This window comes from Geotrypetes seraphini, chromosome 6 (assembly GCF_902459505.1).
Source record: "Geotrypetes seraphini chromosome 6, aGeoSer1.1, whole genome shotgun sequence".
Classification (NCBI taxonomy): Eukaryota; Metazoa; Chordata; class Amphibia; order Gymnophiona; family Dermophiidae; genus Geotrypetes; species Geotrypetes seraphini.
In genome coordinates, this window is record NC_047089.1 from 212,913,710 (window position 1) to 212,926,633 (window position 12,924).

The window sequence follows — 12,924 nt, forward strand, 5'->3', positions numbered from 1 at the left end:
GATGTACCTTTCCCCAGTCCTGTTAGGGTGCATTTGCCCCTAATCTCTGTCCATGAACCTGGTAGTTGTCTTCTCCCTCCACACACGTATTGGATAGGAGGTGTGCATGGAGGGTGAAAGGAGGGCAGTAGACACATTCGGCAATCTTATGCTCCCATGCCACTTCATCAGCAGCTGTAATACACAGATAACAGTACTTTGTCCTACATTGGTCCTGAATAGTAGAAAAACAGGAAGCTTTCTTTTGCAGCGAGGAAAGAAAGGTATATTCTACTACTCTTCATGGCAGCTGGTAACCACAGCAGGAAGACCAGAGCACAGCAGCTGGCCCAGGGCTGGTAGTGGGGGTTAGTTTGCAGATTCCTTTTCTAGGGTGGGAGAAAATCTGAGGAGGAAAGAGCGCATAAGCACAGGAACCAAGAACAAATGGTTATTGTCAGTGGCATCTAGCTATAGACATTACGCTGGAAAATAAAGTGATTGCAGATGGGCCCCAGTATCCAAGAAGGTAACAGCTGAAAGTTGATTAAAATTCCCCTATTTTAAACAAACAGAAGGAAAAAAAAAAAGTTCACTACACAGCAAAAAAAAAACAAAAAACCAGAGATGAATCCAAACGTGGTTCTTTTCAGAGCTGACCCCAGACTGTGGCCATTAAAAATCCGCTCCTGCAAGCAGTTATACTGTGCCCGTTACTACCATGAACTCAATTTTCCATTAGTGCAGTGAGACAGAATGGATATAATTCTTAATTGCATCAAAGAATTATCAACTTTAAGTTAGGGTAGCATCTGTCTTGGCCTGGGAACTTAAACTTATAGTAATGGTCTCACTTGTATTCCTTACCGTGTATGCAACTACTGAATGCAGAATGGGCTCATTTTATTTTTCACTCTGGTTGTCAGACTCTTCTGTATATGCTGGTGAGAACAGATTTGGATGTAATGCACAAATGGGGGTGGGGGTGAATCCTACAGCTTCAGTATTTAACATCGAGGTGTGCCCATGTTGCCTAGTACCCAGCACATTTTCAGGGGCTGGCCACAGCTTAGAAAGCAAAGACTTAGGGCTAGATTCACTAAACAGATCGTGTACCGATCGGTTTGCAACCCCTTTGCGACCCAATTTCCCTCCGACCCAATTCACTAACCTATGTCCCGATTAACCTCCGATCCACGCATGCAAATGAGGGGGGAACGGCATTGAAATGATGGCAGGCAGCGATTCACAAACAAAAACCCTGCAACACCGACTGGGCTGGCTCATCACAAACAAGCGACTGCTGGGGGACCAGTCATTCACAGCTTTCTGACTGCCATCTCCTGCTCTGCCTGCTGTCTTTCCAGCTCTCTGCCCCGACTCTCTGCTGCGATTTTCTCCTGCTGCCCTGCATCTGCTCTCCTGCTCCTTGCCTTGACTCTCTGCCTCAAATCTGCTCTCCTGTTCCTTGCCCTGACTCATGCCCCTGAATCTGCTCTCCTGTTCCTTGCCCTGACTCCCTGAATCTGCTCTCCTGCTGCTTGCCCCGATTCTGCTCTTCTACTCCTTGCCCCGACTATGCTCTTCTGCTCCTTGCCCTGGCTTTCCCCCACAGTGCGAGCCTGTGGTTTTAACCCATGGGTTTAAAGCGGGTTAAAACCATGGGCTCGCTGGGCTAGTAAAAAAATAATTTAAAAAAAAAAAGTCGTGGCTCTTAGACACATGTGCAGACCATCTACAGAACGATCCCGGCGGTCAGTTGGGGGCGTGATTCCGATCTGTGCCCTTAGTGAATCTAGACCATATTCTTATCGTACCAAAATTTTTGGGGAAGGAGGGAGGAGAAGAAAGGTTGGATAAATGAATCTGGTTTGCTAATAAAGTTGCATTTGTAATGTCACACTTGTGTAGTAAGTAAATTACTCTCACAGCTACAGCTAGCTGTATCTTAAAAGTATAGTATTTCATAAGAACCCCTTTCAAATTCTGAGCATAGGAAAGGGATGTTTAAAGAATTTGGGGGGAGCTGTATGTTTGATCTTTAACTTGAGAAAGTTGGATCACGTTACTCCCTATTACAGAGAGCTGCATTGGTTGCCTTTTGAGGCCAGGGTATTATTTAAATTTGGGACTCTATGTTATACAGCCTTACATGGTCACGCACTCACGCTCCCAGTTATTTGTTGGAACAATTTACGCTCTTTAAAGTAGACATCCGCTGCGGGATTACCTCAGTGTTTGTATTTCCTTCGGTGAGTGGCTGCCTGTAGAAGAAATTTTTACATCGAACGATTGCATATCTCGTTTGCTTCCTCAGGCTCCTATTTGCATTTCTGAAAACATCTTTGTTTGTAAGATTTTGGGGAAATTAATGATTAAGTCATAAATTCTGTAATTCGCTGTTTTGTACAGTCTCTTGCTTATGTAAACCACGTCGATCTGGAAGGTTTTGCGGTCTATAAATGTACTGTAGTGGAAGGAAACAGGCTGAGATACAGAATAAAGGAGGGGGGGGGGGGGGAAAGAGTATTGTCTGCATGGCAATAGATCAGGTGCCTCCCTCCAAAAAGGGTATTTAATCATTATAATTTGTCCATTCTGGGCACCCAGGAGGAAAGTGGCTTAGAGAACGTCCACATTAATGTCCAAGAGGAAAGTGCAGTTTTATTTTATATTATAGGCAAGAGGAAGATCAAACAACATCCTCACATATAACTGGAGGTGGCAAGTCAAATGCGCGCAAGACAGTTGCGTGCCAGCACAATTACACGCTGCGCGCATTTATCCTGCATTTTATTGTCTTGCGCTCAAATGTCTGCGCGCATTTGTCTATGAACCATAAATGGATACTATAAAGGTCATCCAAATTTAGGCACCCAAAATAACTGGAACCAATTAACTAATTATTGGATCTAGCAAGCACTTAATTGGCACCAATTATGATTTGGGCATCAAACTGGCTACACAGTATCCTAGAACAAAAGGAGAAATTAGGTTCTTACCTGCTAATTTTCTTTCTGTTAGCTTTTAGACTGGTATAGTCCTTACGAATGGGTAATATGCCTCACTGCTACCAGCAGGTGGAGACTGAGATCAAACTTGTATATCAGTATAGCATGCCCCTCTTGCTACTTCAGTTTGCCAAATAGCCAACAATATACGACATTCCAAATAAGAGTGTAAGAAAATAACAAACATCTTTAAACAACTTTTGGAACATGTATAGAACTTGATCCTGGAAGTAAAACATCTCCACAGTTCACCTAGCTGAGCCATCGCCGCTGTTCTTAATTCTCCCCGGCCCTAGAAAAGTACTAGAACCCGCTGAAGGGCTGACACCAGAACACATTCAACGAATACCGCATCCCGACGCGTGTGAACATCCACATGGTAGTGTCTGACAAAGGAATGCAGAGAAGACCAAACTGCAGCCTTACAAATATCCACTGGAGAAGACAGCCCAAGAAGCTGCCTGACCCCTAGTGGAATGAGCCTTGAGAAAGTTGGGAACAGGCTTCTTCTTCAGAAGATAAGCGGAAGCAATAGTCTCCTTGATCCAGCGCGCAATAGTAGCCTTAGCAGTGCCATCCCCCTTACGAGAACCCGTTAGAAGGACAAAGAGATGATCTGATTTCCTGATCTCCTGGGTCCTCTGCACATAAGAGCGAAGGACCCGACTGACATCCAACTTGCACAGCTGTCTCTGCTCAGAAGAGCCCTCCCGATAACCCAACACCGGGAGGACTACAGAGTGATTGACATGAAAAGGAGAAACCACTTTTGGCAGAAAGGAAGGAACAGGCCTCAAGACAACCCGCTCCCTAGAAAATTCCAAGAAGGGAGCCCTACAAGAGAAAGCCTGCAGCTCAGAAACACGTCTAGCTGAAATAATGGCTACTAAGAAGACCGCCTTAAGAGTGAGGTCCTTCAAAGAGCAGTTGCCCAACAGTTCAAAAGGAGGGCGCACCAGAACGGACAGAACCAGATTTAGATCCCAAGATGGAACAGAGGGTCGTACGGGAAGCCTGAGCAACTTGGCCACTCGCAAGAAGCAAATCACAACAGGAATGGCAGTCAAACGCTGACCTTTCAAGAACCCCTGAAAGGCTGACAAGGCTGCAAGTTGAACCTGGAGAGAAGACCAAGCCAGTCCCCTATCCAGGCCATCCTGTAAGAACTCTAATATGTTAGGCAGGGAAGCACGAAAAGAGACCACTCCACGCACATCACACCACTCCTCAAATAGATGCCAAACCCTCACATAAGCCCGAGAGGTGGAAAGCCTCCAGGACCCCCAAGAGCATTGAGATCACTTTATTTGAATACCCCTTCTTACCTAGGCGACCCCTTTCAAGAGCCAGGACACGGATCAAACATTGGAATGGGACCCTGAGTTAAAAGGTCGTCCAAGAGAGGCAGAGGATACGCCACCAGATGCCTCCCCAGATCCGCGTACCATGGTCGTCAAGGCCAATCTGGAGGCCTGGATGACAAATTATGCGGAGAAGAACTCTGCCCACTAATGGCCACGAAGGGAACACATACAAAAGCCCATCCATTGGCCATGGTTGAACCAGAGAATCCAGACCCTCAGCCTAACCGTTTCTGCGACAACTGAAGAAGCGGGGCGTTTTGGCGTTGACACTTGTGGCCATCAGGTCCATGAGGGGCTGACCCCAAGACTGCACTATCAACTTAGACACTATCAACGGGGCTTAGACACCACTCTCCGGGATTTAGCACGTGACGACTTAAGAAGTCCGCCTGAACATTTTCCACTTCAGCTATGTGGGATGCTGAGATCTCTTGAAGGTGCGACTCTGCCCAGACCATGAGCAGAGTCGCTTCCTGTGCTACTAAAGTGCTCCTGGTGCCCCCCCTGATGATTGACATAGGCCACTGCTGTGGCATTGTCCGACAGAACCCTGACTGACTTGCCCATCAGAAAGGACTGGCAGGCTGCAACGCCAGACGGATGGCTCTGGTCTCCAAAACACTGATTGACCAAGAAGCCTCCTCCGTGGACCAGGTGCCCTGAGCTGAGTGACCTAGACACTGAGCCCCCCAACTGAGAAGACTGGCATCCGTGAGCAGCAACGTCCGCTGCAGCTGATTCAGACTCGCCCCTTGTACAAGATGGGGGGGGCCTGAAGCCACCAGCGAAGACTGCCCCAAGCTAAGCCCGGAAGCGGAACAGGATGATCCAGACTGTGCCTCTGAAGCGACCACTTTTGAAGAAGAGCATACTGAAGAGGACGCATGTGGGCCCGCAACCACCTCACTACATCGACCCCAAGACTTGGAGGAAATCCTGCGCCCGAGAACACCTGGATGCAATAAGCATGCGAATTTGAGACTGCAATTTGCTCACCCGGGCCTCCGGAAAGCCTTCCCCAAGGAGGTGTCAAACAGGACCCCAAGATATTCCAGGCACTGAAATGGAGACAACCGGCTCTTTGCAAGGTTGACTACCCATCCCAGCGACTTCAGAAACTCCACCACCCGAGCCGTGACCCAAGTGCTCTCCTGGAATGACTTGGCTCGAATCAACCAGTCGTCCAGATAAGGATGAACAAGAATACCCTCTTTGCGCAATGCCGCCATGACAACCACCATCACCTTGATGAACGTCCGCGGAGCCGTGGCCAGACCAAAGGGAAGTGCACAGAACTGATAGTGTTGCCCCAAGATTGTAAAGTGCAGGAAGCGATGATGGGAGGTCTGAATAGGAATGTGTATGTAGGCCTCAGTCAGATCGAGAGAGGACAGAAACTCCCCTGGCTGAATCATCAGAATCACAGACCGCAGAATTTCCATGCAGAAAGAAGGCACGTGAAAAGCCCTGTTGATCCCCTTCAAATCCAGGATGGGTTGAAAAGTCCCTTCTTTCTTTGGCACCAAAAAGTAAATCGAGTACCAATCTGTGCCCCACTCCAGCAAAGGAACTGGAACCACCGCATGAAGTTCCAACAATCTTTGAAGGGTCTGGCGAAAGGCCTGCTGCTTCCACACTACTTGCGAGGGAGAAGCGAGAAAAATGTCTGTCAAGGACCGGGCAAACTCCAGAGCATAGCCGTCCCGGATCACTTCCAGAACCCACTGATTGGACGTGATGTCTGCCCACTGTGGATAAAAGTCTCTCAACCGGTCGCCCACCAGAACTAAGACAGGCGCCTGCCAGGAGTCATTGTGCAGGACGGGCGACAGGGGACCCGATGAGGGTGCTACCTGCACTCTGGCGAGCCCCACGAAAGGACTGAATGCACTGGAAGAACCTACCTCTTGAGAGCCCAGGAGACTGAAAAGAAGCAGCCCTTTTACCGGAGTGGAAAAGGTGAAAATCATTTCTATGAGCAGCGCCGCCTCGAGCTAGTGGTCTAGGCCTATTATCAGGCAAACGAGGCACTTTAGAATCAGTGAGAGTCTGAACCAACTTTTCTAGGTCCTCACCAAACAAGAAAGATCCTTAAAAAGGAAATTTTGTCAACTTAGCTTTGGATGTCGAATCTGCTGACCAAGCGTGAAGCCACAAGGTACGGCATGCTGCCACTCCTAAGGCCAGAGACTTGGCAGAAGCTCACAAGAGGTCATACATGCCATCCGAGAGATAAGAAGCACCCAATTCAATTTTGAAAACTGCTTGTCTTAGCAAGTCCCAATTCTCACCTTTATCATCAAGTACATGCTGGGCCAAACGAAAATACGCCCGAGCCACCTGCCCGCCACACATAGCCGCCTGGACTAACAGAGCTGTCACATCAAAAACTCTGTTTAAGGAGGGACTCCAACTTACGCTTCTCTGGGTCCTTCAAGGCCAAACCGCCCTCAACAGGCACGGTATGCCACTTAGAGATGGCCGAGACCACCACATCCACTACAGGCGACTTCAGAGTACCCTATCCCCTTCTGGAATGGGATACAGGTGGGCCATGGAGCGCACAAAGTGAAAAGGGGCTTCCGGCACCTGCCACTGTGCGAGCATAATGTCCCGAATATCCTGATGCATAGGAAAAGAGCAGGAAGCAGAGCGAATCCCCTTAAGGGGTCCACCTTACACGGGGGTTCCGACACGGGGTCCTTAAAGTGCAAAACCAAGGAGACCTGAAGGATTAACTCAGAGCTCTTCCCGCTGAAAAATGCGCACCACAGACGCATCTTCGCCGGCTAGAAGGTGCTCGAAACCCTCGCCGGTAGAATCCGGCCCACCAAGAGGATCCTGAAATTCTCCCCAAGGGTCCAGGTCCTTATCAATCACCTTGTGCTCCTCTGGGAAAAAATCCTCATCCCAAGAGAACCTCGGGCATTTGGATGAGAGAGGAGTACAGGGGGCAAAACTGCCGCTGTGTGGGGCCGCACTGGGTTAGACGTCAAAGGTAAATCCTCCCCCCCCCCCCGGTCGAGACCCCCGGAGTAGACACGGAACCTCCTGCTGCCAGCACTTAAGCTTTACAAAGTGCTAACATAAATTCAGGGGGAAAGGCTCCTGGTGGCCCCAAGGGACTCCCTGCCCAGAAGGGGATCCTGACATACCTTGCGCCCCTGTATTTCCAGAGCAGGGGGAAGGTCACCTGAGGTAACTGAAATGTATGAGGAGGTTCCCGCCGAAACTGGACCTGAAACTGCCAAAATCAGAGCTCCTGCAGCCTGTCGTGTCTGAAAAGCCTGGGACTTTCCTGACGCTGAGACTGAGGAACTGAACGACGCGAAAAAGGAATCCCCAGCCGAACCAGCAGTAAGGGAATCCTATGCTCCCTGACTGTCAGCAGCTGGGGAAGCCCGGGCTTCCCCACGATCCAAAGCCAAACCGCGAGGCACATGCGGAGGGGTGCCCAGACCGCCGGCATCCGCTGCCGACAAGGCTTCCTCACTGCTCCGGCCTGCACAATGCTTGTACAGGTCGGCCACAAGTACCTCGCGCCCGGAGCACTTTTTTTCCTTTAAAAGAGCTCATTGTACTGAAAACCACCCTAGCTGTAAAGAAAGTGCCAGTTAGTTGAGAGAAAACACTTAACAAAAGGGAAATGAGTCCTTTAGACCGGCACACCTCAGGATTTTTTTGTTATTTCTTTTTATTTAGTCAGAACAGACTCCACGGCTCTCAAAGCTGGAGGGCTGACCAACCAGGGAGCCAGGCCGCCTACTGAGGCCCACTACAAAAATATGGGGAGGTGGAAGAAGGTACCCAGCACGAGACCCGTCGGGTTTAACACCCCCGAGGTTGGACGGATCCCTAAACAGAACCTGCCCAAGCTCTATCCGGCACAAAAAGGGGAACCAGGAGTCCACAAACAAAGTTCCAACAGTGCTAAGAAGGGAGCTGAAAAGCCTTACCACCTGCTACTGGAGACTGAGGAAAACTGGAGTAGCAAGAGGGGCATGCTGTACTAATATACAAGTTTGATCTCAGTCTCCACCTGCTGGTAGCAATGAGGTATATTACCCATTCGTAAGAACTATACTAGTCTAACAAGCGATACAGAATGAGCACTTAAAGAGAGCAAGGCCTTAGGAGAGGCATGGGCGGGAGAGCGGCATGCAGAAAAAAAAGTGCACACAGTATTGCAGAACAGCAGCATTTATAGAAGTTGACCCATAATGCAATAGTTGGCCATAGAGCTGAGCACCAATAAAGAGAATGCCCATGCAGGAGGAGGAGGAGACTAAGACGCCCCTGAAGTAGTATCCAAATCCCTATTGCAGATACCACGCTAGGCAGCAATATGTGAAAGTCCATAGGCCCAGTTACTAAAGGCGTTAACCTTCCTTTTCCCCATAAAATTCCAATCCTTACTGTTCTTTGTTGAATTGTAATAAAAATTATAAAAAAAGGAAAGAGATTGCCCATGCAGAAGAAAAAGCAACAACTTTTAAGAGCTTGCGTCCCAGGTCTGCCCCTGATATGGGAGGGAATAGTTTGATGTGTCTGCACTTGACTGGCCCAGTGCCTTGAGGACTACTGTAGAACAGACAAGCTCATCAATGAGAGCTGCAAGTTGTTCAGGGGTCAGGAGAAAAAAATGGTTATTGTCAGTGGTGATGGTACACAAGTACTTTAAAGTAGGCCTCCAGTGTTAGAAATTACCCTAGAATTTGCTATTTATTTTATATTGATATTAATTTACATCACAATTTGAGTTTTGTAATAACTAGGAATGTAGCCACTTATTATTTATTATTTGCTTTTTGTACATCTAATGAAAATTTTAAAAAAAATTTTAAAAAACAAAAGAAATTACCCTAGAAAAGAAAGTGATTGCAGATGTCCAGGAGCAAGTAAGTCATCCAGGCTTTCCAAGCGAAGCAACCATCTCAAATGTCTAGCAGTAATGACTGAATACTGAAAACTTGGTCACAGGTTCAATTGTGTCTAGGGTCTATAGGACAAGGGAGATCATAGTACTCTACCCTGTCCTAAACAACAGTGCCACCCTGAGGTTTGTTCAGGCAACTACAAAAATGTATTGCTTTCGATTATACGCCACCTTCCTCCCCTACTAAAGAATCTATGGAGCTCAGAAATGTTCACAAAACAACTGAAGGAACACATTTGGCCTCTAAAACATCTTTAGAAAATAAAAAGGAAGCACAAGCTGCATAGAATCGAGGTAGCTGGATTAACCGTCACAGTTTTTCTTTGCAATGTAACGCAAGACCTGTCCTAGGCCCTCCCTCGGAGTTGCTCCCAGACAATCCTAGAGGGTCATAACTATCTGGTTTTCAGGATATTCATGACAAATACTAAACTTGTCTGTACACATCTGGTCCAAGGATTAAATTAATTGCATTTCACCCTCACCCCTCTCAACACCCAGATCCAACTATGAAGGAGCAGTCTGTCCCTATCCCGGTGGGCTCATGTCCTCTTCTGCACAAGCCTTGAACACTTATATTTAAATATTTATATTAAACATATAAAAAAAGGGATAATCTTTTCAACTGTTTGTAAATCACAAATAAAGCCTTCCATTTCGATCTGGTTGCCTGTGTTTTTACATCTGGGAAGACAACTGACTGTCTTTCAGATATGGGCCTAGAAGAGAACCAACAGAGTGTAGTGGATGAAAATAAGTGTCTATTAAGTAGTGGAAATGTTCCTCGATGCTAGCAATGAAGGATGAATCTGTTGCAGTCCACAGAAGAGAAGCACCAAACTCTGCACCAAACCAAAAGGGGTCTTTTACTAAGATGTGCTAGCCGATTTAGCGTGCGCTAAATGCTAACGCGTCCATAGAATATAACCTTTGAAGGCTTAGAAGTGACTTCTTCAACTTATGTAAAAAATTTTCGCCTACATCACCTAGCAACCATTTCTTTGGCATTTGAAACTACCAACTCCTCTTTTGGGTTCCTTGAAAAAGACCCTCGAAACACAGTCCATGTTTAAGAAGCACCCTAATATTAGCATTATAGTCATACACAGTGATGAGACGGTGGGTTCGGCTATAGGAGCCAGAGCTCTTGGTCGGATTACACATATCTGAGTGTATGTATAAATGCATTTACTTTATTGCAGTGGTCTCAAACTCAAACCCTTTGCAGGGCCACATTTTGGATTTATAGGTACTTGGAGGGCCTCAGAAAAAAATAGTTAATGTCTTATTAAAGAAATGACAACTTTGCATGAGGTAAATCTCTTTATAGTTTATAAATCTTTCCTTTTGGCTAAGTCTTAATAATAATATTGTCATTTATAGCTAAAGAGAAATATGATCAAGAAACTGTTTTATTTGACTTTTGTGATTATGATAAACATACCGAGGGCCTCAAAATAGTACCTGGCGGGCCGCAAGTTTGAGACCACTGCTTTATTGTATCTGAATCTCTCCTTACTTCTCCTTTGGATATTTACTCTGAGAAGTCTTGGTTCCATTGTTACATAGAATATAACGGACATGTTAACATTTAGCGTGCGCTAAAAGATCCCCCCACCCCCCAAGGTAAGTATGAGACCAGACTACACTTTGACTCGGGATGCTGGCTTTTCAGCTGAAACACAGTCCGTGTTGGGGGCAATTTTAGGACCCGCTTTAAGTGGTTGTTATTAAAGTGTTTAATCTGTTGCAATAACAGCAAGATTCTTGAGCAATTGGGCAAGTGACGGAAGGACATTGCAGATCAACAAGACACAAATGATGTCATTTAACAGTAGTTCATATAAATTCAAAAGCAGTTTCTTATTTAAAAAAAAAAAAATCATTTAATTCAGTTGCCAGTTATCTAAGATGTGTTAAGTTTGGAACAGTGTCTTTAAGGATAGCCTAGAGCAGTGGTTCCCAACCCTGTCCTGGGGGACCACCAGGCCAATCGGGTTTTCAGACTAGCCCTAATGAATATGCATGGAGCAGATTTGCATGCCTATCACTTCCATTATATGCAAATCTCTCTCATGCATATTCATTAGGGCTAGCCTGAAAACCCGATTGGCCTGGTGGTCCTCCAGGACAAGGTTGGGAACCACTGGCCTAGAGAAGGACACAGAGACAAAGTTTGTATCCGTGACTTACGGGCTCTATTCCCATGGTTAACCACAGGTACCCGTCCCTGTGTCATTCTTTACTGACCACCACCAAATACGACAGACACAAAAGTTTTGCTTATAAACTTGTTTACTCAATTCCAAATTACATAACACACAATTAAGAAAAAAACAAACAAACACACATCAGTTATCCTACAGAAGTCAATGTTACAGAACAGACATATGAGTACACGCTACAACCGTGCAAATATCTACTCACCACCACACCAAATACATCTTGAACAATTTGTATGTGTGGCACAAATGGTATTAAGAGTTGGCTAACTGCGTGCATTTTATGCTAACCTGCAGGCACCACACTGATAGGGTAGCCATAAAGCGTTCAGAGCACAATTCTTCATAAAATGTGTACAGTGCACGTGCCAACGCGCAGGTCTGGCAGGTTCTCGGATATAATTACATTCAGAGTTACAGTGTGATCAGTGTGAATTCGGAAGATAAATTCACATCGCCACTTACCAACAGCAGCGGCACAGCAGACAGATCCCTCTCCTTCCACGGGCAGAGTACAGTCACGACAACGGAGATAAGCCTGTGCCACTCAGAACAAGTATCCTCCGTGGTTCAACGTGCTCCCAGTTGAAACCGGATTTTAAGATATGCCCATTTTGAATTTTCCACTAATTGCTTTGCTTCCGTCTACTGTATACACCACAAAGCTTCCCTGCAATTTGATGTTGTACCCTGAGCCCCGTGCATCTCAGTGGCGGGCCACTGAAACCCTGGCCACAGGCTGGGCGCCAACACAGCAAAAGCCACGGGAGGAAAGGCACTTGTGCAAACGCTGCTAAAATTTGGTATTGGCTTAAAAAAATAATCTGTTGGCTTTTTTTTTTTAATTTGCTATTTAATCATATATAAATAAGTAAGTAATAGCAGAAATAGTTTTTCCTTGTAATCCAAAGAGATTTTTGCTTCCAACTATGGCGAGAGAAGGATGATATGGTACCTATAAAATTCATCTGCCTAGTTTTATGAGGCTAATTTGTGAGTTTAGTACAATCAGTGCTAAGCTTCCAACTTCTTTTCCCCTAACTTAAATCCAACCCTGTTGTCACTCTTTAATGCTCCTGAACACACCTCAGACCTGGAAGGAAGTAAGCCTGGGAACCCAGTCACTTGAAAGGTCAAGGGTACCAGTTGAGACCCCGATGCCCTAAAGCTTTCTGTGGCAGTAAGACTCATTAAAGCGGTTTTACTGGGACAGAAAGCTTCCTTCCCAATATACAAAAGGGTTCTCCGTGGCTGCTAACGATCCTCAATCCTTGTAGCAGCCACCGAGAATGCATTACAAGGAGCTCATTACTATTATAATGAACACGCCATGCAATGCTCTAAACTTTTTGCCCACTTTTTACAGGCAAAATTTTCCAGCAGGGTCTGAACTGTCGTAGACTTACTTTCCT